The 6,000-nt window shown below is 41.1% G+C and overlaps 1 protein-coding gene across 2 annotated transcripts in view; it reads right to left on the reverse strand.

Annotated features, from left to right (window-relative positions):
- The window catches only part of CA1 (carbonic anhydrase 1), a 44,515-nt gene extending 41,952 nt beyond the window's left edge, over positions 1-2,563 (reverse strand). The window contains exon 1 of one of the 2 annotated variants that reach the window (XM_045514467.2): positions 2,469-2,563. The gene's annotated coding sequence lies outside the window, so the exon portion shown is untranslated. The remainder of the gene's footprint in view (positions 1-2,468) is intronic. The other variant, XM_074354929.1, reaches the window with a different exon arrangement.
- Positions 2,564-6,000: the final 3,437 nt, after the last annotated feature.

Raw genomic sequence — 6,000 nt, forward strand, 5'->3', positions numbered from 1 at the left:
AAAAAATATGATGTGGTTTTAATTTTATAGAAGGCACTATCAGTTTTATTCCTGAGGAAGGAATTTCTGTCTTGACTAGGATGGGAAGTAAATTCTCTGTCTACAGTTTTGCACATTTGGTGATTGAAAAATTTTTTATTGACAGTTTGCTTGGTCTCTGCATTTCTCAATCTCTTTCCCTTCAACAGCCTACCAATTTCCAGAGCTGGGAGCCATTAGGACACTTTTGCACTTTGATAAGACTCTGGGTTCTGCATATTTGTTTTGGCAGAGTGGGGGCTACCCATAATGGCTACCCATAAATTATCAATATACAGAAATGACTGTGAACCACATAAGTAATTCCCATTAAACACAAACTAAAATCCACCATCCCCTCACCTGGATCTCAAAATGCCTGCAGCCTCCTAACACCACCTGACACAGGAAATCTGACGACGGTGAGATGTTAAATTGTGGTTAAGTATGTTTTGTAAATTTCGTATAAACCTGTGATTACATGAAGGCACTTCTAGGGCCTTTCCAGGATTTTGGAAGTGGGTTCAAGCAAGTGGCATGTCCTGAAGCTTAACGTCATAGTTTCACATAAATGCCATCTCTACCTAAGTCTCAACATTTTTCTTCTCAAGCACATACTATTCCACCTTGGATAGTTATAAAGTATTGAGGCAAGGGATACAAGAGAAACCTAACTAGAGATTAAAGATGCACCAACAAAGGACACATAAACCAGCCTGGGCCAAGGAAAGTTTCGAGTGAAGAACCAGCACCTACCTTGTGCTGGCCTGTCTTAAGATAGCACTGTTGTGTATTAAGCCTCTTATCTTCACTTTCAGAAAATTAACACTAAATGCATCTAATTCCACATCCTGCCTATCTGCCTTATCCTGCCCATTGGTGCCAGAAAAGATCTGTTTTCTTTTCTTTTTCTTTTTTTTTTTTAAGAATTATGATTAGAACACTTGTTTACAACAGATGAAGAGATTAAAACAAAAGTTGGCACGACTTTTGAATAAATAGTATAAAATAGAATAAAATAGTATAAAAACCTCCCAAGGAAAGAGCTCCATGCTGCAAATGAATTTATGTAACTTCAAGAGGAATAAGACACACGGCACTGAGCGGTTGTTCAGACAAGATGGAACAGCAGCCAGGAACCCCAGGGTGGAGTGGAGACTGGTGCACAGGGACTGGATCCTGGTAACTGCGAGCCCAAATTGCAGAAATGGAATGGTGGGCGTGGTTGAGCTATAGATACAAATCTAGATAATATTCTAAAATACATATCAAATAGATAGTATTAATAAGGTAAGGAGTAGCCAATAAAACGGCAATAGGATTGTCCATAATGAACCAGATATGGAAAGTATAAAAACCATACAGACTCCAATCCTGCAATGAAGAGATAAGTTAAATTTAGTCAAGTGGTGAAGAATATTAGCCTATAGAGGAAGTGTCAACTAAAGATCAGACAATTAAAAGTTGTAAGAGAGATTAAAGTTAAAAATTGGGGAAAGACACACATAATGTACCAGGTTGCACAAAATGGTGTGAGCATGAAAAATTCCATTGCCTCAAGGAGACACTCCACGTGGTGACCTCATGAGAAGTCCCCCTGGCCATTTTTAGTATCTAACTAGGTCCCTGCTCCTCTCTCAAATTCTTTAACTGACACTTCAACCTTGACCCTGATCTTCTGATACAGTAATCTCGGCCCAACGAGATCACACGTCTCTTCTTTTTATGTCAGTAAGTGACTTTGCAAAACTGGGAATACAGGAATGTTGAAATTAATCAAACCTACAGTATTAACACATTCATACTGTTGGGGAATTACTGAATTATTGGAATAATCTATGAAATATTATTTTTAAGGTGTTTGAAACACCTACTAGAACTTGACATTTTAGAATATTACATGTATGGACCATTTAATTCCAAAGGTATAAGAGAACTTTAAGTTTGTACAGTGTTTAAATATTTAAGAGGCCATAATTTACTAATGCATGCATTTGATTTACTACTTTTACTGGTTACTTTAGTTATTAGAAAAGCCTCCCGGTCCCATCCCACGCCTTTAACTTGTCAGGCGTGTCAGAGAATAACATCTCAGGCATTTGAGAGACTCAGATACACTAAATTTATAATTGTTATCTTTTAAAATATTTAAAGCAACTTAATGAACCATGCCTATCCATTCCTTTAATTATCTACGGAAACTAACATTAGATTGAATGTTCATCAAGGATTGCGTATAAGTAATCATTTGTATTTTCCACCTAAATTTCCAGATTTATAAAGATTTGTTTGTTAAATACCAACACTTTAGAAAAATGGATTTTTAAACCTGGCACCTTTAATACATTCAATGGTAATGAAAACCTATGCAGAAGTATGATTTATAAGATTTAAAGATTCCTTTGGTGGCAGGACACAACACACTGAAAGACAGAACTTTGGTTACTTACAGCTCCAAATGAGAGAAGGCTGCCAGGCAGGGCCACACAGCGGGTTGCACCTGGGGACAGGGTGGCAGCAACCGGGATCTGAAAGGGACAGCTTATATATGGCAAGCAGGGTGGGATTAGCTGGATTTCCCGGGCTTCCTATGGATTGGCTGATTTTAATAATTTTGGCCCGCCCTGGGGCATGGGGTTGCCCCTAACTGTTCGGTGCCTGGCCTGGTAGAGATTAGGATAAGTGAATGGTGGCCTCACGATGTACAAGCCTGATAAGGAAAAAGGTTGAGGTGTGGACGTAATCAGTCATTCAGGAAGAGTTCCCCTCTTGATTATCCTCTAGCCAGGTCCTCAGAACTGAGTCAAGACAGCCCCCAAAATTAAAAAAAAAACCCTACATCTATATCTATATATATATATCTCAGTTGACTCCTTAATGTCTGACATCAGTTTTGAGCTCCATTATTGGGGGTATTTGAATGGTCGGAATAGCAGAGAATTTGAGAGAGGAGGAGTTGCCCTCAACAGCATAGAAAACATTTCATTATGACAGTAAAAAGGAGGATAGTAAGCAAAAGCATGAAAAATCATGATGATGATTTCGTGTGGAGCAGGCTTTGTGAGAGTGGCCACTTGATTGGTGGTGTCACCCACACACACGACATGAAGTAGTATTAATGATACTACAAGCATCTCTTTGACGAGCTAGGACAAATCTACTGTCAAAAACCATTTCTGCCAGCATTCCTCGGCCTTGATTAAGCAGACCCAATATTTGTTGCACTTTAGAAATATGAGATTCTAGAGTTTGGGACATGGGTAGGTTAGTGTCGATGATTTTTGACTGTTAGGCCTAACTTGTGGCCATGTCAGCAAGTCCCAGCAGAATGGTGAGTCTCCATATTACAGGTAGGAGCCTGCACCTTGGTGATGTTTGGCCAGGGTCAGGAAAAATGATCAAAGTCTGCATAAATGGAAAGATCACCCATGTAGTTTGTGGCTGGGAGGTACTGGAGGGGTGGAGTAGGGGAACGGAGCCCCCTCATTTGTCGTGCTACAGTGTAGTCCTGGGGTGCCATCTTTAGACTGAAAATCTGTAAGTGGGAATTACAAAGAATGGGACTGGAGGCAGACCACAATTTTTGTTGAGCGTGTGGAGAGGGTGAGGAGTTCATAATTCTTAGATATAGTGTGTACTGAGGAAACATGAGAGCCGTTGCCACTTGCCATGAGGGGGCACCCCAGATACAGAGGAGACGACAGTTTGCAACAGGTTTTAATTTCCCAGTGTTTTCCTTCTCTGGGCTGGATATCCGCTGGATGAATGTGTGGTATGGTATATGTGGAAGAAGACTGATGGCAAATCCAAGGGTTATGGATAGTCCATGCGAGAGAGGATACTTCCGTCAGATGGACATACCTGTTAGATGTCTGTGTAAATCTTCGAGAGGCTGGAGCTTCGGATTTGCATCTTACTTGCCTCGTAGTCTCTTAGAGGGCAAGAGAGATAGACATTATTAGGATACGTGAGACTAAGATGAGGGTGTGGGTGCTGAAAATTGAGGAGGGGGAGGGGAAGAGGATGAAGGGGAAAGAGTGGTTTGAACATTGAAAGGCCAGCAGAATTCTCCTGTTACAGCTAGCAGAGCACACAGTGTGGTTACTTCGGTAAGGCTGCCCTTTAGTCAGGAGAGATGGATGGTATTAGCAGCAACTTGAATCTTGGAAGCATTGTGGAAACATTGGACTTGGTCCCATAGGAGCGTAACATGGTGTAGGCTGAATTACAGTCATAGGGAAGAACTTATTGTTTTGCAGGTATTAAAAAGGAGAGTTGGGTCATGCAACAAGCAAACTACAATGTCTGGGAAGCCACTCCAGTCGGTGGGTCCCACTTTTTAAAGCAGGACTCAACAGTAATTAATTACTGAAAAACCAAGAGTCTGGGTCTTCTGTGGGTGGCGAGGCTTTCCCAGCTCTGGTGTGGTTGGAATTCCTGGCAGCTGGTTGGGACGCAGAGGTGAAATCATTCCTAGCAATCATCTCTTGGACAGAAGCCCTGTGATATGGTGCTACCCTTCCCATGTAGATAACCACTCAGGCTGATGTTTGTTTTATCTTTGTGGCTCTATGGTCTTGTACTGAGACCGAGTGGTTTGTGGAATTTGAAGATAGTGTTGGGCCCTGGAAGCTTGATTAGCGAATATCTTTTAAGTCAAAGGTTTTATGGGTGCGGAGCTGGCATGATGCTGGCATCCATGATACTGCCGTAATTAGAGCAAAGTGCCCGAGCTTGACAGGCATAATTAAAGCCCCACTTAAAAGTAGCTGACTCTAAAAGTTATCAATAGTCCAAAGGTTTTCCCAGATAGGTAATGAGAGGGGTTCTGATCCAAACAGGTTTTCAATCATAAGGCCCGATTTGGGTGCATGTGGTTAATAAGGTGTTAGGTTGTTTGACAATTAAAATGTCCATGGCTAAGGTTGGAGCTCCAGTGTTTAGCTTCAGACAAGCCCTCCAATGTAGCCAATTCCTATGGGGATTTTTCAGTCTCAGTTCTTTCTTTCTTTTTTTCCTTAAAGAATCCAATGCTATAAAGCAATCTGAAACTAAAGAAATCCTGTCTCCAGGTGGGTGCTCATTATCATCTTTGGAAACTCACCCTTGTGTTGTATTGTCACAGGAATCTGCTATTTCTTTGTTGGTTGGTGATGGAAAAGCCATTGAGATTTGGGGAGGGTACAACATTTGCATTAGCAAAATTCATGGCATTTGGACCTCAGAATTTGCTGTGTTTGTTTGAAATAACGGCTTATTTAAAGGGTTGGGGTTTCCAGATGGCAAACCAATGAAAGCACCTAGACCAAGACCAAGTATAAGCCCAAAGCCAACAGAGTGGTGTGCAGCTACATCTTAAAGGGCTTTTGCTGCTTGGTATTTCTTTCTCTCTGGTGTGAATTTTTACCAAGGAGGAGGTTCTGGCTTTATCATGGTGGGGTAGAGTGTTGGTTCTACCATAATTTTTAAAGGTGATTTCCATTAATCAAATGGATTTGCTTATGTCTTGATAGTCCACGTCATCTGTGGAAATGGCCCTGGAGCAATAATTTCAATTTCCTTGAGGGACTGAGACTGAGAGACTGGATTAACCATCCACCCATTATAGCTTGAATAGGATGAAAGATTGTTAGGTGGTAGAAATATAGGTTCAAATGAGTCTTTTAACAACTGGGTGCCCGCTGAGCCTTGAGGCTCACACTTAGTGACTTGCTTATGTGGAGCCATCCTTCCATCCCAAGAACAAATCCCACTTGATCATGGTGTATGATCCTTTTAATGTGCTGTTGAATTGGTTTTGCTAGTATTTTGTTGAAAACTGTTGCATCCATTTTCATCAAGGATATTGGCCTGTAGCTTCTTTCCTTGTAGTGTCTTTATCAGGCTTTGGAATCAGGGTAATGCTTTAAAGTGGGTTTGGAGGTGTTGCCTCCTCTTCAGTTTTTTACAAGAGTTTGGGAATTGGCATTAACTCTTTGAATG

Source organism: Camelus bactrianus, chromosome 29, assembly GCF_048773025.1.
Source record: "Camelus bactrianus isolate YW-2024 breed Bactrian camel chromosome 29, ASM4877302v1, whole genome shotgun sequence".
NCBI classification, from domain to species: Eukaryota; Metazoa; Chordata; class Mammalia; order Artiodactyla; family Camelidae; genus Camelus; species Camelus bactrianus.